We start from the raw sequence: 25,905 nt of genomic DNA, 5'->3' as shown, positions 1-25,905 counted from the left end.
TGGAGTTGATGATGGACAGGGAGGCCTGGAGTGCTGCAGTCCATGGGGTCACAAACAGTCAGACACAACTGAGTGACTGAACTGAATAGATATATTTAATAGATATTAAATATATTTAACAGATAAATATATATAAATTTATATAGATAAATTTGTCTATATAATACTGCATATAAATCATACAGATAAATGGAGTAAAATCAAGAGTTTGGATATAAATCCTTATATTTATGGTCTACTGGTCATTATGGTCATTTTTGACAAGGGTGCCAAGACAATTCAATGGAGGAAAGAATATTCTTTTTAACAAAATATGTTGGGACACCTAGTAACCACAGGCAAAAAAAAACTGTACCCTTATTTCATAACACATGCAAAAATTAATAATGATCTTAAAATGGATTACAAACCTAAATGTAAGACCAAAAACATAAAATTCTTAAAACACATAGGAATAAAGTGAGGAAAGGGTTCCTCACATATGGCAACAAAAGAAAAATAAACACGACTTAGTAAAAATTATAACTTCTGTGCTTTGAAGTACACTACCAAGAGAATGAAAAGACAATCCACAGAATGGGAGAAAATATTTATAAACTGAATATCTGATAAGCGACCTTCAGTGAAAACATATAAAGAACATTCAAATCTCAGTAATAAGAGAAATAACCCAATTTTAAAGTGGGCAAAGATTTAAATAGACATTATTCCAAAGGGAAATACAAGTAGTTAATAGGAACACAAAATGATGCTCAGTATCATTAGTCATTAGGTAAACAAAAAACCACAATGAGGTACCATGACACCCTCACTAGAAGGACTATGATCAAAGGGCCAGATAATAACAAGTGTTAGCAAGGATACAGAGAACCCTCGTGCACTGCTGGTGGAAATATAAAATATTCCAGCTACTTTGGAAAGCAGTTTGGCAGTTTCTCAAAATGTTAAACACAGAGTTACCATATGACCCAGCAATTCCACTCCTATGTATATAGCCAAGAGAAACAAAACCATATGTCTACACACAAACCTGTACATGAATTTTCAGAACAGTATTGTTCATCCTGCTCAGTCACTTCAGTCATGTCCAACTCTGTGTGACCCTGTGGACTGTAGACCACCCAGCCCCTCTGTCCATGGGATTCTCCAGGCAAGAATACTGGAGTGGGCTGCCATTTCCTTCTCCAGGAGATCTTCCTGACCCAGGGATCGAACCCGGGTCTCCCACATTGCAGGCCAATTCTTTACCATCTGAGCCACGAGGGAAGCCCAGTAGTATTCTTTATAATTGCCCCAAAGTTGAAACAATCCAAATGTCCATCAACTGATGAATGGGTAAACAAAATTTGGTAAATCCATATAACAAAATATTGTTTGGCAATAAAGAGAAATTCAGTACTCATCTGTGTACCAACATGGGTGAATCTTGAAAATATTATGCTAAGTGAAAGAAACTGGTCACAAAAGACCACATATTATATGACTTCACTTACACAAAACATCCAGAACAGACAAAACTATAGAGACAATCTATAAAGACAGAAGGCAGATTAGTGGTTACCTAGGACTTAGTGGGGGCGGAATGAGAGGTAACTGTTGATGGAATGAGAGGGGTTTCCTTTTGGGGTGATGAAAAATGTTCTAAAATCAAATTGTGGCAAATGCTGCACAATTGTGAAAATACCAAAATCACTAGACTGTACACATTAAATGGGTGACTTTGTGGTATATGAGTTATATCTTAAGAAAGCTATTAAATTATATATATATATATACAAATATATGTACATCAACTACAAAGAGCAAAAAGAAAGACTGTTTGCCAGTGATGCATGGCCAAGCAAACAATTCTTTTTAACAATAAATTGTTTTCAGATATGCAAGGTATGTTTTGATCCTGAGTTCAGTGTCAAATTTTGTATTTAATAGAGGACCTCAGACCAGGGCTTCCCTGGTAGCTCAGTCGGTAAAGAATCTGCCTGCAGTTCAGGGAACTTCGGTTCGATCCCTGGGTCAGGAAGATCCCCCGGAGAAGGAAATGGCAACCCAATTCAGTATTCTTGCCTGAAAAATCCTACGGACAGAGGAGCCTGGTGGCCTACAGTCCATAGGATCACAAGAGTCAGACACGACTTAACAACTAAACCACTCAGACCAGAAATAAAAACACCAAAAAGATTATTAGCAGAGAGGTGGAGTCCAAGCTTTCTAGTTTTCCAGCCTAGAGCAGTTATTCTATAACCTCAGTATTCAGACATTAAAATGCAGAGTTGAGGGTGGGAGCCAAGAATGTGCACTTTCAATAAACCACCCCTTCCCTCCCCCAAGGTGATTCTAATCCAGGCAGCGTGAGGACAGTACTTGAGCAAGGAGACCCATCCACCTGGAAAGGCATCTCTGGGCAGTCCTGGGGCTAATGAGCTGTAAATCAGTGGGTGTGTCGTGATCACAGTTAGGCAGCATTTTTCATAATAATTCTGGCAATCAGTTTCACAGGCATTTGGGAGATATTCAGATTTGAAAACCTGTGGCTGAATCGTGCTGGGTGAAATGTTTCACCTTTGGAAGAGGAGATTCAGTCAGTCCTCGGGACCCCCCCCCCCAGAATACCAGACTTGAGCTACTCAAAGCCTCAAGAACTTCCCAGAGTGCATTTGCTTGCCAGTTTTCAACAGAACTATTAGATTCCAGGACAATGAAACTGTACATGCAGTGTGTAATACTCAGAGCCTAAAAACGAGGAAAGAAATCTGCTGGGAACTGTGATCCACAGAAGGACAGCTGGCCTTCGCACGGCAGCTGTTTCCTGCCTTCAGCAGGTGGACCACAGTCTCCCTACTGTGAGAATTTCACCTCCTACTCCAAAAAACTTCTATTTCCCATATTCAGAAGCAACCTCCATCCTCCTATCTGGGAGGAAGAAATCTGAGCGACAGCAGCTAGATGGAGTGGCGTCTCCGAGAGAGGAAATGGTTAGTCATGATGATTATGGCATTCTAAATGACAACTGGAACCAATGGACTCAGCTGACAAAGGAGAAGAGAACAGAGCGCCATGTTACAATGTGGACTGGGATTTTGAAAACTTTATTCTGAGGCAGTAGGTAGAAAAGAGAAAAAAAAATTATTTCCTTTAAAAAAAAAAAAAAGTGCAGCCATTATGGAGCTATAGCATGTTCGGTGGCAGAGATCATGGATTTTAGAAATAGGGGAAATGAGATAGAAGAGGCTGAGAGATGTGCCAGAGGTCACTGCTGGTTACTGGCAGAGAAAGTCAGCTTATAGGAACCCAAGTCTTGTGGCTACCTGGCCAGCATTCTCTTGCTTCATGCAGAATAAACAAGAAAACATGAAGCGGGTGCTACGTGGACAACAATGAAGAGGTCGAGAAATGGTTCCCAACTTACAGTCCTCCTGTTAGTTCCTAACCTGCAGCCCATCATTTGTTTCTGTGGTGTTTTTCACAAAGGCAGCTTTAGCCTCGTAAGCAAGGCCATAGGGCTTCCCTGGTGGCTCAGCTGGTAAAGAATCCGCCTGCAATGAGGGAGACCTGGGTTCGATCCCTGGGTTGGGAAGACCCCACGGAGATGGGAAAGGCTACCCACTCCAGTATTCTGGCCTGGAGAATTCCATGGTCTACAGTCCATGGGGTTGCAAAGAGTCGGACACGACTGAGTGACTTTCACAACCCACGGGTCATGGGTGATCATGACACAGGATGACTGTCTCATCCAGTCTGATCACAGGTACTTGGTTGTGGGTCACAGAGTGCCAGAGGAGTGAATGGTTGGGCAGCTAAGCCTACCTCTCACAGCTGGGACACAGTGGGATGGTGGCTCCTTTCCCTGACACCCTCCATGCTGGCTTGGAGACCATCTGCTTCTCATCCTTTGAAGACTCTTCCTTCGCCCTCAAGTCCTCGCCGTGACTCGACTTTGCTCATCTCCCAGGTACACACCTCTCTGGCTCACATTAGGCAATCAAGCTGGCCATTCTGCCTGTTTTAAGTACCTGTCAAGGTCCCTTGAAGTTTGAGGCAATGTCATATTTCAATACTTTCCCTGTCCCCTAAAGTTGGCCAATCGAAACCTGTCCAATTTTCAGTTGGACAGAAAATTGGTCCTTCAACTAAGGAAACAATGTGCGGTCTAAAACCAAGTTATCAGGAAAGGAAATGAAATCTATTTTAAGTTGCTCAGCATCTAACTTCAAAATATTATAAGAACAATAGAATCTTAGGTTAGAAGGAAGCAATAAAGGTCAACTAATCTCCCAGCCAGCTGATGCTCTGAATCTCTTCTAAAGATCCCAAACAAATGGCCATCCAAGCACATGCTCACTTACTTCTAGGCTGGGGCCTTACTACTTCTGAAGTGGCCTATTCCATCCTTGCTTGCCTTTCAGAAAGGGCTTCCTTTTATTCAATCAAAATCTGTCTCCTTGGAAGCTACCACCCATTTTATTCCTAACTGTCCAAAACAATGAAAGATCTAACAAGGCAAAGGGTCAGATGTAAGTCATCACATTATATCTTGCTGGTGCTTGTTAGATGATGATGCTTTCCAGAAAAATGTTTTTATTACTGTTTTTAATTTTTCCGGTAAAATAAATACAAGCTCTCGCACATGGAGATGCTAAAGGAGAGTCGTTTTATATGAAATTAACTAAAAGGCTTTTCTGAATGAATACTAAACACATCTGCAAATAGTTTATGGTATGGAACTTGTTTGAATCTTCTGGGTTTTCTGTCTCTATTTATACCTCAAGGCACAAAACAACAAAAGCAGTCTGGTAAAGGCTCACAAGAGCAGTTAATGCCCAGGGAGAAAAACAGCAAACACTAGGAGGCATCTCTTAATATTTATTAAGGCAACAATAGCATTTTGGGTAAATCTTATTAACGTAATACACCAAGTTCTGGGCAAATGAAATTTTAATTCATTTATATCAGATATGCCTGCAATCCATATTTTTATTAAAAAGGACAATAAGCATTCAGTTGAGAGGCTTGGAAACTGCATGTCATTTTGAATATTATGCATTATTTTTCTATCATTTAACTGTTACAACTGTTTTTAAACATAGTATGCTTTAAAAACACTCCTGTTGCATATAGTTCAACCACTTATACCATTTCTTTTAAAGTTTGTGGAAAAGTTTGCAGTCTTGGAAACCACCTCAGATCTTTTGCGCAATGAATAAGTTACAAAAATATACATATTAAAAGAAACAAAACCTTGAGAATGAGAGGTAAACAGCACAATTCATCATTTTTATAACATTCATCACTGTTTGATGTACTTAAGACCTCTATTTATACAATCTTTTGCCATTAAAGATGCAAACTATTTAGAATGTTTTTAAAAAAGCATTTACCAGTCAAAGATAAACAAATTTATCTTCTCCTTTATTAATATTTACCAATCACTAAAATAAGACATCAAAAGTACATTGCTGCCGTCTCCTATGTTTATTAAACTCATCAAATATATTTGCTCTTAAAATGTCTTTTATCTAATGTGCCAATAATCTTCAAATATTCCGTACACAACTAAACTGACAGTAAACACTCCCCCACCCCTGGCTTTAGCGCCCCCAAGTTCTCCACTTTCCTTGCCTGTCTAGGTCCAAATGCCAGTTAAAAGAGTAAGTTTCCTCTGTACTAGATCTGCTATTTAACTGGTCACTAAATAGATGGATACAGGAGTTTTCACGTGGATAAAGGGCAATGTGACCTCCACTATAAAGCTAAGACCTCCACTTCCCAGTTAGGACCCCTTCCCAGTTATGACCCCCTCTCCCCCTGCAAGATATGAGCCCACTTCCAAGACATGGTCCTCAGGAGTGTAAGCTCCAAGGTCAAATGTTGTGTGTGCCAAACATCTTACTCTGGAAAAATCAAGTAAGGTGAAGATCAGGCTTGAAAGAGGAAAGAAAAGTGACTACAGTGAGAGCCAGAGCACAGGTGAAGGGAAGACGAGGTGTCCGTGTTTGTTCTCCTCCCTCAGGTAATGGTCCCCCCGTTTTTATATGGGGAGCCAAGTCTTTCCCAGCACCGTCTAAGGGATTCAGCCTCCCCCTCCACTCATAGTTCCAGGGATGATGCTTGTGACCCAGGCCAGACACAGTCAGGTCAAGCCAATTAAGAGTCAATGACAAGCTCTTCTCAGATTCTTAGGAGAATAATTGGCAAAGAGAAGCTCTTTCTACCACAGCTGCTGAGAAGACAGGCTGTTTGCTAACCTGGAGTTGCCAGACCCATCTTGCCACCACAAGGGGAGTGGTCTCTTCTAGTTGTCAGTTCAGTTCAGTTCAGTCGCTCAGTCGTGTCTGACTCTTTGCGACCCCATGAATTGCAGAACGCCAGGCCTCTCTGTCCATCACCAACTCCCGGAGTCTACCCAAACCCATGTCCATCGAGTCGGTGATGCCATCCAACCATCTCATCCTCTGTCGTCCGCTTCTCCTCCCGCCCCCAATCCTACCCAGCATTAGGGTCTTTTCCAATGAGTCAACCCTTCGCATGAGGTGGCCAAAGTATTGGAGTTTCAGCTTCAACATCAGACCTTCCAATGAACACCCAGGATTGATCTCTTTTAGGATGGATTGATTGGATCTCCTTGCAGTCCAAGGGACTCTCAAGAGTCTTCTCCAACACCACAGTTCAAAAGCATCAATTCTTCGGCGCTCAGCTTTCTTCACCGTCCAACTCTCACATCCATACATGACCACTGGAAAAACCATAGCCTTGACTAGACGGACTTTTGTTGGCAAAGTAATGTCTCTGCTTTTAAATACGCTATCTAGGTTGGCCATACCCTTCCTTCCAAGGAGGAAGCGTCTTTTAATTTCATGGCTGCAGTCACCATCAGCAGTGATTTTGGAGCCCAAAAAAATAAAGTCTGACACTGTTTCCACTGTTTCCCCATCTATTTCCCATGAAGTGATGGGACCAGATGCCATGATCTTAGTTTTCTGAACGCTGAGCCTTAAGCCAACTTTTTCACTCTCCTCTTTCACCTTCATCAAGAGGCTCTTTAGTTCTTCTTCACTTTCTGCCATAAGGGTGGTGTCATCCGCATATCTGAGGTTATTGATATTTCTCCCAGCAATCTTGATTCCAGCTTGTGTTTCTTCCAGCCCAGCGTTTCTCATGATGTACTCTGCATAGAAGTTAAATAAGCAGGGTGACAATATACAGCCTTGACGTACTCCTTTTCCTATTTGGAACCAGTCTGTTGTTCCATGTCCAGTTCTAACTGTTGCTTCCTGACCTGCATACTGTCATCGATATCCAAAATCTTCCCGTCTTTAGTAATACAACCTCCCCATATTTTTACCAGCCGTGTGGCAGCCCATGGAGAAACTACATTTCCCAACCTGCATTGCATCTTGTACACTCTGACCAATGGGGTGTATTAATAAGTGGAAGTGATGCATACACTTCCAGGCTATGGCTTTAAGAGTAATGGACAGGGACTTCCCTGGCAATCCAACGGTTAAGACTCCACCTTCCAATGCAGGGGGGGGCGCCAGTTCAATCCCTGGTTGGGGAATTAAGGTCCCACATGCTGTAGGGTATAGCCAAAAAAAAAAAGAGAGAGAAAGGGGCCCATCTTCTCCTTGACCCTCTCTCCTGGCTGGGAGACAGTAGAGATGAAGCAGCCACCTTGGAGCCACAGATGAGAGCTGCATGTGAACACAGCAGAACCATCCCAGCAGCCCTGTCTCTGGACTGTTATGTCAAAGGGAAATAAAACAGCTATTTTAAGACACTGTATTTGGGGATCTCTTTTTAACAACAACTGAGCTGTTACCATAATCAGTGTAAGTCCTGGGAGTTAAACCTAAGAAAGGAAAGTTGTACTGAGAGACATGTAAAACCTGAGACCTGATACTTTAGCTTCTGGATGCAACCCAGACTGAAGACAAAACTACTCCTGGGCTTCTGCATTATCTTAGCCGAAAAGTTCCTTTTTATTGCTCATGCCAGTCAGAGCTGGGATTTTTGTTACTTGCACCTGACTGTGAATTCACTGCTTAAGTGATGAAGGCTACAGGCTGCCGTCAAGCCTAACAGTCCCAGGAGGATCTCCCAAGCCATCCCTTTCTTCCCAATCACTGCCCGGTTCCCTGAGTCAACACCAGACAGAAGCCAAAGCAGCTACTCCATCTCCTCACCGAGCTGTAAATTAAGGGCATTCTAGGGGCTGACTTCTATAAAGGGAACTCGCTATTTCTATAAAGTAGTGTTTCACCAACTATAATGTGCCTGTGAGTCACTGGGAGTCTTGTTAAAATGCAAATTAGAAGCCAGCAGTCTCAGGTGGGGTTTGGGATTCTGGATTTCTAACAAGCTCCCAAGTGACGCTCAGGCTGCCAGAACAGGGCCCACATTTTTGGTAGTGACGCCCTAAAGCAGTGGTCTGCAAGCCTGGCTGCACAGCAGAATCACCAAGGCAGCTTAAAACGAACAGCGAAACAAAACAAAAGCCCGCTGACATGTGGGCTCCCCCCAAGGCGCCCTCCTTTAGTGGCGCCTGGCCTGTTAGGGATGAGAACCATTTCTCAGTAGTTCTCAAACTCTAGTGAGCGATAGACATCACCCGAGGGGCTTTTAAAAACTCAGATTGCTGGGTCCCACCCACAGGTGTGATTTGGTTGGCCTGGAGTTAGGCCCAGAACCCACATGTCTAGCGCGTTCCTTGGTGATACAGAAGCTCTGATCTGTTGACTTTGAGAACCCCTGAGCAAATGCTAGAGTTAACAACGCCTCCAACCAACCAAAATTTCCACTAAGAGCAAATGCCTTTATCTGCCAGTTTTATTCTATCGGTGCTCTGGAATATCTATCAGGGATACACTGGGGGTGCATGTATGTGTGTGTGCTAAGTCGCTTCAGTCATGTCCGACTCTGTGTGATCCTACGGACTGTAGCCCGCCAGGCTCCTCTGTCCACAGGAATCTCCAGGCAAGAATACTGGTGTGGGTTGCCATGCCCTCCACTGGGAGAGGGGAGAAGAACTCACATGTCCACTTCCTAAATTTCTAAGACTAGTCTCTGTGAAGGCTTAATATTTTTCTAAGGACACATTTAACCCTGTTCTCACCAAAATAATAAACAGTAATAATGCTGAATTTTATTCTGGCTATTACAGACTCATCAAGTTTAAAAGCCTATGAATCATAGCAAACAGCTCACTTTAACAGCTTGCTCAGAATAATACTTCTTTCCAGCTGTATTGTAGGACAGATCCATGTTGAATGGCAGTTTCTAAAGGGTCAGCATTTTAATGTTATCCTGCGGAGCAGTTTTTAAAAGCTTTGAGAACTCCAGAATTCTTAAACAAGGTTCCCCCCGCCTCCACCGAGTCAATTAAAGATACCCCCTTTTATTCAAGGGATGGAAAACTGTGTTTTAGAGTTGAATGAGGGCAAACATGCTCCCGAATTAGCTATCTGAACAAAGTAAACTATGAATAGATTAGATAATGGGCTGCTGCTTTTTTACTTAAGCAAGAACTAAAGACAACTCGGATGTCTTATTCACAGGACAGCCTAAAGCAGTCTCTCATCCCAGCTCCAACCGGAAACATTCTAGTTCCATGGAATTAATTCGACTTGAACCAGGTCCAAATAGCTGAACTGGAGTGCAGTTTCAATAAGAAGGCCATCATTAAGACACGTGTGGATGGCTTACACATGAGCAGTACATTCAGACAAGCCCTAGAATACATTACATTTCCAATCAGTCAAACACATCACCTCTCTGCTCAAAGCCTGAACTCAGGCAAATCGAACAAGCTGACCGAACATGCATTTCTGCAACCAGATCAAGAAGACAGGCACCCTTCATTCCAACGAGGAGAGTTTTCAAAAGGTGAGGGATATATTTCAAATTTTTAAAGACGTCCTCGGACAAATTTAATTTATACATGTATAATTTTTTGTCTAAAGAGTTCTGAAATGTATCCCAATCCACCAATATAATTATCAGAAGAGTGTGAACCAGCAGAAAGAGATGTTGAAGAGTAGGGTAGAAAAAGAAAAGGCTGGGAGGATGTGAAAAGTGAAAGTTGTTCAGTCAACTCTTTGGAAAGTTGTCCGACTCTTTGGAATTCTCCAGGCCAGAATACTGGAGTGGGTAACCTTTCCCTTCTCCAGGGGAATCCTCCCAACCCTGGGATCAAACCCAGGACTCCCACATTGTAGGCAGATTCTTTACCAGCTGGGCCACAAAGGAAACCCTGGGAGGGCACGAGTATTTCTCACTTGTATGCAGCTTAGACTGTGCCCAGCAGCAGATCCGTCCTGGGAAGCTACTGCACTCCACGTGGCTGGTCACGTGCAGTGGACAGTGTGGTTTAAGAGGACAAAATCTTGCGTGCCAGACTTCCTTCAAAGCTGTTATTGTTGTTCAGTCGCTAAGTCGTGTCCAACTCTTTGTGACCCCATGGACTGCAGCACACCAGGCTACCCTGTCCTTCACTATCTCCCTGAGTCTGCCCAAACTCATGTCCACTGAGTCAGTGACGCTATCCAACCATCTCATCCTCTGTCGCCCCCTTCTCCTCTTGTCCTCAGTCTTTCCTAGAAGCTGGGAGAAGATCAAATAAGCATCCAGCACCGTAGTTCTCAAATCTTCTGGAAGTGAGAATCACCCGGGGAGTTTTCCCAGCTGGCTGGAATTCTGGTTTAATTGGTCCTGAGTGGGGCCCAGGCACAGAGAGCTTTGAAAAGCTCCCTAGGTGAGTTTAATGTCCAGGAAAGACTGAGAATCACTGATCCTGACTTGTTCTTCACAGAAGACTAGGAGTTGAAGAGGCAAGACATCTCTTCTTATCACCAAAACACAACAGCCACAAAAAAAGAAAGAAAGAAAAAGTCAGCCTCTCCTTTTGTCTTTCCTATCTGGAAAAACAGCAGCACCATCATTCTTCCCAGCCTCAGGTTCAAAACCTCAAAAAAGGTTCTTTGATCAACATATCTTATTAGCCATTCATTTCGATGCGCGTCAGCCGGAGACCAGTGCCAAGTCTACGCCAGGCCCTCTCCTAAGTGCTCATTAATCCTCACAGCATCTCGATGAATGGCTACTGTGACTCATCTCCATTTCATAGATGAGAAATCTAAGTGATCTGCTGAAAGCCCTATAGCCAGGTACCAGCAGATCTGGCATTTAAAGAGTTTCCTGCTAATTCTACACTCAGTTCTACCATTACCAGACTGAAGCTTGTGGAGAAAAGCTTTCAAGGTAAGATGCTGAATGTTGGTAAAGAAATTAGGAAATGGGTGACCTAGACTATTAGCTCAACAATGCAAATGAAGGGTCTGACCCATCACTAATGGGGGCTGCACCCATCCGAGACTGCATTAAAAAGTGATTAAACCCTCACTGCTCTCTTGAAAGATTACAGTATCAAGCCAGGACTATCTAAAGGTAGAAAAACTGAGGATCTGACTTCCGCTCAGTCACCTAAAATACAGCCGTGGCAAGTAATACCACCAATTATAGGGAATAAATGGGAAGTGCCTATCAGAGTTCTGAGCACAGAGTAGATCAGTGTGGTAATTTCTCACGTTATTGTCTTTTAACAAAATTCATTTCTGAAAAATATCATCCCACAGACTTATTTTCTGAAAAACTAGGGCTCAAACCTATCTACATTATTACACTAAGATTTACAACATTAGTATTCAAGAGAAAGATGTCAGAAGATAAACCTTCACCCAACACTGGAAAAAGCACTTCTACTTGGGCCCTCAGTTCCACAGACTCTTTTCCCTGAAGGCACTGACATAATTTTAGTCTAAAAATCCAAAGAATGTTCCCCTCAACCTGCAACAGCAGTTGGCTACTCACATAAAATATGGTATTAATTCACGAGGATTTTGCTTCTAGTTTTGATTCTAATCTCCAAGAAGCTTTTATCTCCTTTTCTGCCTACGATCTTCCCAAGATTTACAAATCAACTTGATTTCAGTCCCTGATCTCTGTGGGTCTTCCAGATCCCAGTGCTCTCAGCCCTCCTCCCCGAATGAGCCAAAAGGTTCACAGACAATAAAGGAGTTAGCAGGAGCAAATTTCTGGCTGGAAATTCAGAAACTATCTAAACATCACTTTAAATATTCCTTTGGCACAAAAACACATGAACCACATATAACAAATAATGTACATTCCACTTGCAATTTCATTTATTCATCAAACATGACCAGAAGTAAGTGTATTAAGTGCTAGTCATTAGTGTAGGGAATGAAGAAGAAGGAGCCAAATAGGAAATGTGTTATGGTAAGAAAAAAACAGCAATATATCAGATAGCCTGGGCCCAATTTATACATCTACTGCTAGCTAACTATGTGATCTTGGAAAAGTCAATCTCAGCCCCAAAATCCACTGTTACATACTGAAAAGGCAGAATCCAAAAAGAACACAATGAAAATCATCCCAACACTTTTATACCTCTTTCATTCATCAACTAAAACCTTTTGATCAATTGTTCAAACATAATATAAAGGTCTAGCGCTAATCTTTAAGATTCCAAAGCTTACAGAGTGTGGAGAATTAAACTGGATGAAACGTAAGATTTCTTTCTCCCCTGATGTGAGACTACTCAGGTTCTAAACAATTTCTTGCTCTTTGTGCCTTTTGTACATTTTAATATTTAGAAGTCTTTCCTTGCAGAGCAGGTGGAGGAAAAGAAAAAAGGATCAAAACCCAGCGTCTAATTCTGGTTTCTCTCTAAGACACTGTCCCACTTCAGGGAAGGCTTTTTGTTTGCCGGGGAAAGCAGTGACTTCTCTTCCGCAAGTGGTTCTTCTTACCCTTCTCAACTGCAGTTCTCAGGCAATGTGATTGCTAGATATGCCAAACTAGATTCAGACAAAAACAAAGTGATCCACAGTTTACAGAGAATGCATATGTTAAATATGGGCCCAACCCATCTGTAATTACCCTGAATAATCAAAAGATAGATAATAGTGGCTTGAAGGTAGGTATGTCATTTCTTTTTAACTCACGAGACTAGTAAGCGCTTTGCACTTGGTTGATATGCAGGGACATGAATTTACTTACCACAGCTTCCCCAGTGGTTCAGCGGTAAAGAATCTGCCTACAATGTAGGAAACAGGGCAGAAGCCATAGGTTCAATCCCTGGGTTGGGAAGATCCTGCAGAAGGAAATGACAACCCACTCCAGTATTCCTGCCTCGAAAATCCCATGGACAGAGGAGCCCGGTGGGCTACAGTCCATGGGGTCACAAAAGAGTCAGATGACTAAACAACAACAACAACTGACTTACCAAATACAAATCTTCATAATCAGGACAATTACAAAATCTAATCAACTCAAATACAATTAAAAAACTCCCTGCTCTTAGCTAAAGGAGTTCAGAGGTGAGACATAAATGAAGTTAAGATTTTAATTCATTCACTTCAGTTCAGTTCAGTCGCTCAGTCGTGTCCGACTCTTTGCAACCCAATGAACTGCAGCACACCAGGCCTCCCTGTCCATCACTAACTCCCTAAGTCCACCCATGTCCATCGAGTTGGTGATGCCATCCAGCCATCTCATCCTCTGTTGTCCCCTTCTCCTCCTGCCCTCAATCTTTCCCAGCATCAGGGTCTTTTCCAATGAGTCAGCTCTTCACATCAGGTGGCCAAAGTATTGGAGTTTCAGCTTCAATATCAGTCCTTTCAATAGTAAACCTAATAGATGAATCAGTGTTTACAATAGGATTCCAATGTTGACCTCCTTTAAGCATTTTACAGTTACAATCCCAGGTACTAGGTCAGATTTTTCAAGTCTTAACTAAATTTCCAACCTGTTTGCAAGTCTATTTTGCGCTTCACCTGAATATAATCCAGGAAACGGATGATGTAGGAAAGAAAAAAAACAATGCAGCATCACATCCTGCTTAGCGAAAACCAAACTGGTCATAAATTGTGTGAAAATGTATGTCCCTTGGTGCCAAGGGTCAGAATGCAAGTGAGAAACAAGAAACATGCATACATATTGATGCATATATAATACATCCCAGAATCACAAAACTTAACGCTGAAAGGAAAGAGAACCAAATGTGTTTAGAACATCTACTATGGGTTAGTTTTTTCTGTTAGAAGTGTTCAGTCATCATAGAGGCGAGTCTTGAAAATTAACCCAAAAGCAAAATATTATAATTCCCAATTTTACACTGGGGAAAAAAAAACAAAAACAAGCTCAAGGGGTGATAAGCAACTGCTTCCCAAGGTCATATGGCTTTCAGGTGCTAACAACAGAAACTGAACCACAGTATACTCGATTCCAAAACCTTCAATATCATCTCCTGTGTTGTCTTCATTTGGGTGGGCACACAAGTGAAACGTGACAACACTAGAAGTGCGACTGCACGGGCGTTAGATCTATACATGTTATGACCCATACTCTCTGCACTGTCACACACCTGTCATCCATGCAAGCAGAGACTGTTGCCTAACAACTCAGTCAACAGTGGCCCTTCTGGTTCCTAAACATGTCATACGAACTGAGCCTTCAGCACAGATGTACCAAGCCTTCCACAGTAAGTCTTCACTTAACCAGATATTAGACCCTTACATTAACGTTTTTATAAACTTTTATCAGATGCTTTTCTGCATTTGTTGAGATGATCATATTGTTATCTCCCTTAAACTATCAATAACTGCATTGCTTTTCTGATGTTGAGGCATTCCTTGGGTAAACCCTACTTGAACTCATTATTATTCTTTCAGTAAGCTTCTGTACTCAGTTTGATAACATTCTATTTTAAATGTGGCATCTATGATCACGATTGAAACTGGCCTAAACACTTGTTTTCCTGTGCTTACCTTGTCTGCTTTTGACATAATGCCAACCTCGTGAAATGAGAAATAACAGTCTTCTGTCATTCTCTAAGCTTTGGAATAATTATCTGTTCCTTGAAGGATCAGCAGAACTTATTTGTAAAACCACCTAGATCTGGTGCCACTTTTTTAATGCAACTGTTTGTTGAGATAATTGTAGATTCACCTGAAATTGTAAGAAATAATATAGAAACTTCTCTTGTATCCTTTACCCAATTTCCCTCAATGGTAACATTTTATAAAATTAAAGTAAACATCACAACAAGGATACTGACTTGCTACAATCAACCATTCCTATTCAGATTTCTCCAGTTTTAGCTGCATTCATTTGTGTTTATGTCTGTGTTCATTTAGTTCTATGCAATTTTATTATATGCACAGATTTGTGGATGCATAAATACATAGTATATACCCTGCAGAAGGAAATGGCAACCCACTCCAGTATTCTTGCCTGGAGAATCCATGGACAGAGGAGCCTGGCAGGATACAGTCCATGGGTCGCATGAGTCAGATGCGACTTAGCAACTAAGCCACCACTACCACCACATATATGTGTAGATACATACAAATTTATTCAAGATAATCAGGGTTTTACTATACAGTTTTTTTATTGAAGTTGATTTACAAAGTCGTCTATATATAACTATATATCAGAGTTTTGTCTATTATAAACAGTTTCCAAGTTATAAACATTCTTCAAATACATTTTTAATGGCTGTATGATATTTAATGTGTAATTCAGAATCTTTTGTTTAACCGTTCCTCTAGTATTATACACTTAGGTTGTTTCTAGTTTTTTAACTACCGTAAGTAAGGCTTCAATAAATACATTTACCCAGCTACAATTATTTCCTTTGGAAAGATTTGTAGAGATGAAATTACTGGAGAAACTTATCATGGGCCAGAAATAATCAATGACACATTCCCTCATATTGCCCACATTTAGAGAAAAGGCTGAGTACAGGCACACTTCATTTCATGGTGCTTCAAAGATACTGCATTTTTTAGAAATTAAGGGTTTGAGGCAACCCTGCAGCTCGCAAGTCTATCTGTGCCATTTTTCCACCAGCATTTGCTCACATTGTGTCTTTGTTTCACATTTTGAAAACTTTTTCATTATTATTGTATTTGTTATGGTGATCAGTGATCTTTGATGTTACTATTATAAGTGTTTTGGGGACGAACTTTGCCCATATAAGACAACAAACTTAGCAAATGCTGTATGTATTCTAACCACTCCACTGGCCAGCCGTTCCCTGTCTCTCTCCCTCTCCTTTGGCCTCCCCGCTCCCTGAGACACATGATATTGAAATTAGGCCAGTTAATAACCCTACGGTGACCTCTACATGTTTAAGTGAAAGGAAGAGTCTCTCACTTTGAATCAAAAGCTAGACATGAGTAAGCTTAGTGAGGACGGCATGTCTAGAGCTGAGAGAAGCCAAAAGCCAGGCCTCTTGTGCCCAACAATTGCAATTATGAATGCAAAGGAAAAGTTCTTGAAGGAAATGGAAGTGCCACTCAGGTGAACACACAAATTTGAACAAAGTAAAACAGCCTCATCACTGATATAGAAAAAGTTAAATGATCAAACCAGACATAACATTCCCTTAAGCCAAAGCTTAATCCAGAGCAAGGATCTGACTCTCTTCAATTCTGCAAATACTGAGAGAACTGAGGAAGCTGCAGAAGAAAAGGTTGTGGCTAGCAGAGGTTGGTTCTTAAGGTTTAAGGAAAGAACCCATCTCTGTAACACAGAAGTGCAAGGTGAGAAGCAAGTGCTGATGCAGAAGCTCCAGCAAATTACTCAGAATATCTAGCTAAGATAATTCATGAAAGTGGCGACACTAAAAAGATTTTCAGTGTAGATGAAACAGCCTTCTATTGGAAGAGGATGTCATCTAGGACTTTCATAGCTACAGAGGAGAAGTCAATGCCTGACTTTAAAGTTCAAAGGACTCTCTTGTTAGGGGCTAGTAAAGCTTGTGACTTGAAGTTGAAGCCAGTGTTCATTTATCATTCCAAAAATCCTAGGACCTTTAAGAATTATGCTAAATTTACTCTGCCTGTGCTCTGTCAAAGGAACAACAAAGCCTGGATGACAGCACATCTGTTTACAACATGGTTTACTTAATATCTTAAGCCCACTGTTGAGACGTACTGCTCAGGAAAAAAAGATTCCTTTCAAAATATTACTGTTCATTGACAATGCACCTGGTGACTGCTGAGAGAAGAGATGAATTCTGTTTTCATGCCTGCAAACACAACATTCATTTTGCAGCCCATGGATCATTTCAACTTTTACTATTTAAGAAATACATTTCGTAAGGCTATCGATAGTGATTCTTCTGATGTGTATCTGGGTAAAGTAAACTGAAAACCTTCTGGAAAGGATTAACCATTCTAGATGCCATTAAGAACATTTGTGATTCATGGGAAGAATTAAAATATAAACATTCACAGGCATTTGGAAGAAACTGATTCCAACCCTTTGAGGGGATGACTTTGAGGGGTTCAAGACTTCAGTAGAGGAAGTAACTGCAGATGTGATGAAAATAGCAAGAGAACTAGAATTAGAAGCACAGCCAGACAATGTAAATGAATTGCTGCAATCTCATGATAAAACTTCAATGGATGAGGAGTTGCTTCTCATGGATAAGCAAAGAAAGTGGTTTCCTGAGATGGAATCTACTCTTGAAGACGCTATGAATATCTTCATAGATCTTTTTGATCTTTCAAAGAGCTTTTTGAATTGAAAACAAATGATTAGAATATGACATAAACTAAGTTGATAAGGCAGCACCAGAGTATGAGAGGACTGACTCCAGTTTTGAAAGAAGTGCTACTGTGAGTAAAATTATCATACAGCACCAAATTCTACACAGAAATCATGAAAGGAGAGTTCATCTATGTGGCAAACTTGACTGTTGTCTAATTTAAGAAACTGCCACAGCCATCCCAGCCCGTGGTAACCACCACCCTCATCAGTCAGCAGCCATCAACATCAAGGCAAGACCCTCCACCAGCAAAAAGATTACAGTTTGCTGAAGCCTTAGATGATGGTTAGCATTTTTTAGCAGTAAAGTATTTTTAAGATAATGTACATTGATTTTTTTTAAAACATAACAGAATATAGTATAGCATAAATATACTTTTATATGCACTGGGAAGCCAAAGAATTCATGTGGTTTGCTTTATTGTGATATTTGCTTTATTGCAATACTTGCTTTATTGTGGTGGCCTGGAACCAAACCCACAGTATCTCGAGTATATCAATACAAAAATGTCCCCAATATCTCAAGGTAGAGCTAGGCCTCCTCAAGTCAGCGAAAGAACCCAGCTATGAAAAACCATTCTCTCATGCATATTCTGGGCCTCACTCTGGCCTGGAACTTATCAGATGAGCCCATATAGTGTGTCAAATCCCCACACTTCAGAGGCAGAAAGCCAGGAATTAGAATACTAGTGACTAACATGTGACATCGGAGAAGGCAATGGCACCCCACTCCAGTACTCTTGCCTGGAAAATCCCATGGATGGAGGAGCCTGGTAGGCTGCAGTCCATGGGGTCGTGAAGAGTTGGACATGACTGAGCAGCTTCACTTTCACTTTTCACTTTCATGCATTGGAGAAGGAAATGGCAACCCACTCCAGTGTTCTTGCCTGGAGAATCCCAGGGACGGGGGAGCCTGGTGGGCTGCCGTCTATGGGGTCGCACAGAGTCGGACACGACTGAAGCAACTTAGCAACTTAGCAACAGCAACATGTGACATAGAGTGTAGATACGCTACTGTGCTAAAAGCGCCAATGTATTCTGTCTTCCATAGTCCTAAGACCCTATTTTAGGATATTCTACTTTACGGATGGGGAAACTAAGCACAGAGAGGTTAAGGAACCTGCCCAAGGTGGCACAGTAAGTGGATTCTAACCCAGGCACGTCTTAACTCCAACACCCAGGCTCTGAGCCACTCTACTATCTGCTCATTGAGATTCTTGCCTTCACAGCACTGACGCTGGGCTCCAGTGCTGTAGAAAGAACCCACAGGGAAGGCAGTTAAAGGCTCATCTCTGCAAATGAAGGTCAAGGCCAGAAACCAAAAGAGTAGCCTGAGATCCCCTCGGTGGTTTATGCTTCAAAAAGCCCTCCAAATTACATCAACAAGTCATGCTGTCTTCCCTCTAGAATGAAAGTGAGTTCTATCACATCAACTGCTCTTGAGGCTATAATACACTGGCTTATATGACAACATACGTGGGAAAACACTAGACATTAGATCCTGAATATTCAGAGTGATGTACATAATCCCAGTACATGATGAGTACTTAGCTCAAGTTAACTGATTACCACCAGCTAGTAGAAATGACTTGCTTTTCTGTAACATGAATAAATTCCTTGCTCCAGTAACAGAATAGTAAGTATTTGGCAGGAGCTTAATAATTACTTATTGATTAGGTTAATCTTAACATTGCTCCAGTTATACCCTGAAGCACATAGAAAAAGATAAATATTAAAGACAGAAAGTTCTTCTAGTCCACGTCATTATTTTATAGATGGGAAAGCTGAGGTCCCACAGGGATTATGATTGCTAATTACGTGTGTGCAAAACATCACTTTTGCCTTCAACATTATACTTTTATTGTCTTTATACTTAACAATAAATTGTACAAAAATACATTTTTAACTTACTCTTTTTTGACAAGAACTTTTAAAAAATAATTTTCCTTTCATTGGGTATCTTGTTCTATGTGTCATTCTTACCATGAGACTAAACTCTATTAATTGCACATTCTCTTTAAGCATCTGTACTATTCGTATTTAATATACCTGTATAATCATAAGAAAAGAAAATAAACATCAAAATGCTTTATAAAGGACACAACTACTGCATCTTTGTGACATTTCTCACAGAACAGATTCAACAGCAGAGGAGAGAAATGTAAAACCATATCTCATTTTTAATAACATTTTTCTATATCTTGGAGTCCAAGACCATGACCTGGCTCTCATAGCCCTGACAGGTATATCAGTTAGCCTCACTCTGCTGATTCAAATGGAGAATTGTCCAATGACTTTAAGGCTTCCCCCAGTCCCATCAACTCTCTGAGACACCAGAGAAAAACAGACATACACCATCTATTTCAAGAATCCTTTCTTACTCAGAGCCAATCACCCCTCTAGGCAATCACCCCAGAAATTCTTCCATGCATTTCTACTCTTTAAAGAATCAAAATGCCTCCTATCTCTACTCACAGTTCCCCAACACGCCTCACCTCCCATGCCACCTCATTCTAGACGCCCAGGGGCACTCAAGCACACGATGCCACTGTAATTCTCTCTTTCTGGCCTGCTGGAATCTTGATCCAACTGAAGGACACCAACACAGACACAGAAAGAAGCAGGAATGTACACGGATGGGAAGCACTGGACTCCTTTATTCTTCACACCAACACTACAGTGTTGATGACACTGAGGTCGAGAGAGTCAAAACTTTCAGCAAACTAGCCCAGGTCCTCCCCTGGGGCTGGTGGGTTCAGTTGATTCCAGACCACACCATCTTCAGTGGCCACAGCAAAGCTGAGCGTCAGCAGGTCTGACGGACCCCAACTTCCCAGGCCATGGGCACCTGCGCTTAAATATGGAGCATCAGCAGGTGTTTACTGCAGGGGTCACAGGTATGGAAACAAGGGCCCTCCCCTCAGATGGTGCCAACCTCCATGACATCAGAGGGCTCAGGGGCTTCAAGAACATCATATATGTGTCTCATTTCATGGCCAGGAAAACAGAGCCCAAGAAAGAAAAAGAAAAAAAAACTATTATTTTCTGTACCTTAGGTACCATTCCCACGCTCTCTCATTTTACCCTCACAACAGTCCTGTTATAAAGGCATTCTCAAGTGCAATTTATATGCACACACACATACGTATTTTTTTTAAGTGATTCAGAGATTTTGTATCTTGTCCAAGTCCTAACAGGAAGTAAGGAGCAAAGTACCAACATCTCCCCACCCCAAGTCCTTTGTCTCTATCTTGGTCCTCAGGGTCACAGGCTCTTACCCGGGGGGAACTCCAGGACTAATACAAAATAGCATGTAAGAAGGGGTAAAGTGTGTGACTGGACCTGTGGTTACCAACTGCGGCTACTTTATTAGCATCATCTGAGATGCTTCATAAAAATACAGATTACTCGCCCCCTTTTAGGCTTCTGATTGTTAGAAGGCCCTGAAATCTTTATTTTTTACATACTTTCAGTGATTCAGATTGTCAGTCTGCCTTACTATTTACAGAAAGAGAAAAAACATGGCTAGATCAGTCATAAAAGGCTCCCTGGGAGCATGGATATGAATCAATAGAATTCAAAAGGAGAAACACTGAAGAGGTGGCCGTGTCCAGGGAGCATTCATGAAAGTGAGGCCAGGGGGCGAGGGTGGGGAGACGTGATGGAGACTGATGGGGCCAGGGGTGGTGGCTAACTGTGCTGTGCGCTGTGCTAACTGGCTTCAGTCGCGTCCGACTCTTTGCAACCCTATGAACTATAGTCCACCAGGCCCCTCTGTCAATGGGATTTTCCAGGCAAGAATACTACAGTGGGTTGCCATGCCCTCCTCCAGGGGATCTTTCCAACCCAGGGCTCGAACCAAGATCTCATGTCTCCTGCATTGGCAGCCGGGTTCTTTACCACTAGTGCCACCTGGAAAGGCAGAGGTACTTAGACTCCATACCAGGGTAACAAGGGAAACACAAAGTGGTAGAGGATAAATCAAAGAGCAGGTGTTGTTTGATTTATCCTGTAAATAAATCAAACAGGATAAATGTTTGGGCCAGGAAGGGCACTGACATGGCTGGTAACATGGGAAACACGTTGGCCTGTTCAGTTGCTAAGTTGTGTCTGATTCTTTGCAACCCCACAGACTGTAGACTGCCAGGCTCCTCTGTCCATGGAATTCCCCAGGCAAGAATACTGGAGTGGGTTGCCATCTCCTCCTCCAGGAGATCTTCCTGATCCAGGGATCGAACTGGAGTCTCCTGTACTGGCAGGTGGATTCTTTACCACTGAGCCACCAGGTCAGCTTTACACGTTGACAAGGCCCCAACAAAGAAAAATGTGAAAAGGAATGCTACCTGGATCACCAAAATACGTGCTCCAAGAAGACAGAGAGGCTGCCTGGTTTGCTCACACCTTTACGCTGAGCACTTAGTAGATGCTGAATAAATATCATGGAATGTCGGTGCATTCAGTGGTCAACTGGTCACAAAATCAACAAATATGAATACATCAGGGACCCGATTTCAAGATTCAAATCTGAAAGTCTAGAATTAAGATGAGGGTACTGGCAGAGGCGACTAAAAAAAGAGTAGCTTGTTTTTTCTTCATTACTTCTTGCTTTTCTCTAAAAATTTATTTGGCTTCTGGTGCATGAAAGAATCAGGTGGTTCTGAAATACAGGAATGTACCTTCAACAGTGGCATGAACAGCAGGTCTTCTGTCTTAGGAAGAAGAAAATGATGGGCAAGATATTCTGGTCTGATTTTTGGCAATGGAGGAGAGAGAATCTAAACTCAGGTGACATTCCTCTTGTGACCCAAGATCCCTGCCAGCAGACATGCAGATAGCACAATGACTTAACCGCACTCCCTATAAACCTTAATGACAGAGCTGGCCAGGCTCTGTGTGGCTGGGTCAATCTTGGGCTTTGCCAACTTGAGGAGACTCCTGGCCCCTTAAGTTGGCCAGTGAGGTCACTGGGGGGGCTTCTGGAGACTTGAGGACTAGTTCTGCCCAGGAAAAAAAAAAAAACTAGATGATCTTTTGAAATCCTTTCCAAACTAGTGATTATTCAAGACGCCACGTGGGTAATCATATTACGCAGTCCCTCAAATGGCAAGCACCATCAAAATTACATGTTCCAGGTCCCAGAAGTAGGAGTTGGAGGGTGTACTCAAATTCCTCTGGACACCCATTCTTCCACAGGCCTGATCTTAATAAGACCCTTCCTTCCTAAGAGACATCTACCTACTGCTAAAATCCAACTAACAGAGAAAGAGCCCTTGTTTCTCTAAGATTCCCTAGCAAGTATAATTAGCTACATTACTAGAGCAGCCAAAATTTATTTTTTCAAGGAACTGCAAAAGGTTATATGGTTCCAATTTAATTTTTCCTTCGAATGCAAACTTTCCAATGCCTGCCTTTCATAATACATGAGAGGTAACGCATGGGTCCAAATGATTTGACAGTTTCTTTTAATTTACACACATCTAAGCATGGGTATAAAATTCCACTAGTTCAAAACACTTCCTTTTCTTAAACATATCTCCAGTTCAAATTACGTGTTTATAGCAGTCTGCAATGTATTATTTCTAAAGATAAACAATCATGCAAAAAATTGATAGAAAAACAGCAGCATATCACTACTGCCACACTCTGTCAGTCTTTCCCCTCGCATGGTCGGTGCAAAGTATAAATGCATGGCCGTGACCAGGCTCTCCCTGCTGTTTCCAGCATGCAGAAACCAAGGGCCACTGGTTCCTTTCCACAGACAGCCTTGAGCTTTAGTTGCTGAGAATCTCTTTTTCTTTTCCCCCTTGAACTTGGTATAAAACTCAAGAATGCACTAACTGCGGACACTTTTCCTTCCAAAAAAGAGAGGCTCTGAGTTCAGATGGTCACTACTTCTGACTCCCGGGAAACAGTTGCAGTTTTCCCATTAAAATGCAAAGTACTGGAAATAATGTACTAGAATGGCTAAAATGTTGAAAAATGAAGTCTTTCATTTATGCGGCTACACTTGAAACAAACAGAGACTGAAAAGTAATTTAAATGAACTACTGGCCTTCCTGGGCCTTGAAACAGCTGCTTTTGAGAAAAATTGCCTCCCTCACAAAGACTCTTTGCTACAGTCTTCATTCATGCTACAGTTGACATTTTAAAAATCTCTAACCACCCGTTTGAATGATATTCCAATTCCTGAAAATGGTATCTACCACAGTGAAACACCTCATTTGGAAAGCATCCAATTCTGGTTGGAAATGAGACTTACTAGAACCCCAAAGATATAGAGTTGAGGCAGGGGGGGAAGGTGTCACGGGGGAGAAGACAGGTATAGTTCAGCCAAAAAGCTTCCTTATGAATCACTGTTGGATTTAAGTAAAAACCCAAGGAGACATTCTTCCTGTAGAATCCTCAAATAGTAACACTTTCTAGCAAATCCCCAAACAGGACTCAGCAAAAAAGGACCTCCTTAGCCCTGCACAGCTTTTTAAGCAGGCTTCCCCAGAAAACCTTTAGATAGATTTCTCCCTTTGCCCTGTTTTGCAACAAGATGAGCAATAATGATTTTCTGAAATAAACAGAGAGTCTGTCTCTTTTGGTGTACAAAGAGCCAAAGTTCATAACTGGCTGGGAGATTACCAATCCCAAAGGATAAAAACGATCGTATGCCAAAGAGAAATGCCGTTAACGCTCGCAGTTCTACAGCTAGCCGGGGCACCCAAATTTTCATGTGTTCATTCTACGCTCTCCAGTCTCGCGTACCGTTTGGGGACCTGCTAGCACACAGAGCCCCTCCACACCGATGACAAATGCCACATCGGCTGCTCGGTGCCAAAGAGGTTTCCCAATCCTAAATCGTATCGATTTAAAAGAAAAAAAAAAGGAGAGGGCGGGGAGAGAAGGAAAGAATAACACTCCAAAGGCGAGGGGGGGAAAAAACACCTCACAAAACCACCCCTAAAGATGACATGATTTGTCTTGGAAGAGACGGTCCAGTTTATTAGAAATGGACACGTTGCTAAGTAGCCAAGGGAGGAGGTATGGGGAACGAGAGGAGAGTAGAAACAGCTGTCCTCCCTACCCGAGGCCCCGGACCGCGCTGAGGCTGCAGACTGGCTCGCGGGTGTTTCGGGGTTCCACCCAGCCCGACAAAGCTCGGGGCGCCCAGGTAGGGGCCGCCAGGCACAAGGGCAAGCCCAGGAGGCATTTCCCTGTAGAGGGCGCTCACTGGGCGTCGTAGGGAAACCAGCTCCAGCCCTCGAGCCAGAGGAGGGGAAACCCAGTTTTCACCACCGAGGCCGGGGAAGGAGGCTGGGTTGCCCGCAGCCTGCCCGGCCGGAGAAGAGACTCCCCTAGGCCTTGGGGCACCCCGGCCGGGGTCCGCGAGAGCGAGCGCGGCCGGCTGGAAGCTTCGGGCTCCGAGCGGCCAGGCGACCCGAGGCCGAGCTCAGTGCCACCCGCACCCTCGTCTCGCTCAGCTGCCGCGCTCGAACGCGATCCACACAGAGATGCCCTCCCGCCCCTGATGGCCCGAGAGCCCCCTCAACCCTGAAGCAGGACTGGTCGCCGGGACTGGGAGTCCAGGGTCCGCATCCCGGCATTTTCGGGCGCATTTTCCACGCACTCCCCCAGCCCCCCCAGCGGGACCTAGGACTGCGCGCCTCCGCGGGTCGCGTTACCCCGTAGTGTCTGCTCCCTCGCCCCAGCCAGTGGGAACATCAAACAAAAGAAGTTTTTTGCAAACTTTCCTCTCCGGACACTTCGCGGGTTTCTTAAAAAGCTTAGCCCCATCTTCCCAGAACCCGCATTGAATCCAGTAGGGAAGCTGGCGCGGGGGGCGGGGGGGAGGGTTGCATGGAGGAAGGGACCCTCAAAGTTTCCAGGCCGTCCCCGAAGTCTCGGGGAGCGCGCGGAGGGGACCAGTTCCCTCGAAGCCCTATGCACGCTTCCTCTCTCCCGGCCCCCTTCCCCATCGGTCCTTCTCGGCCACGCAGCAAGACCCTCGGGAGGGCGAATAAGTTGGGAACGTCTTCAAGGGCCTCTGCGGTTCGACAAAATGGCAATACCTTCAGCTCTCATCCCGGGGGACCTCGGGCTAACTTCGGCGAGAGGCGCTTTTCTGTGGGAAGGGAAAGGGGAGAAGGTGTGGAGCGCATACGTCTGGCAGCGGGGGGGCTAGGGGGGCATCCCCCAGGGGGCGCTCCCCGATTCCCCGCGGGGTCTGCGGACTCGGCTCGGCCTCCTCACCCTAAACAGCGCGCGCGCCCCTCGCCCGGCCTAACTCAC

General features: G+C 43.0%; 1 protein-coding gene across 5 annotated transcripts in view; it reads right to left on the bottom strand.

The window, feature by feature from the left end:
* The window catches only part of SDC2 (syndecan 2), a 120,476-nt gene that overhangs the window by 94,010 nt on the left and 561 nt on the right, over positions 1-25,905 (bottom strand). The window contains exon 1 of one of the 5 annotated variants that reach the window (XM_081505160.1): positions 25,686-25,893. The exons of 2 other annotated variants lie outside the window; for them this stretch is intronic. The gene's annotated coding sequence lies outside the window, so the exon portion shown is untranslated. Of the gene's footprint in view, positions 1-13,071; positions 13,167-24,700; positions 24,790-25,685; positions 25,894-25,905 lie in introns of those variants that run through there. 2 more of the 5 variants (XM_081505162.1, XM_081505161.1) reach the window with 2 other exon arrangements.

The sequence above is a fragment of the Giraffa tippelskirchi genome, chromosome 6 (genome assembly GCF_054371585.1).
Source record: "Giraffa tippelskirchi isolate mGirTip1 chromosome 6, T2T-mGirTip1v1.2.pri, whole genome shotgun sequence".
In the NCBI taxonomy this organism is placed as follows: Eukaryota; Metazoa; Chordata; class Mammalia; order Artiodactyla; family Giraffidae; genus Giraffa; species Giraffa tippelskirchi.
This window is presented reverse-complemented; position numbering and strand designations above follow the sequence as displayed.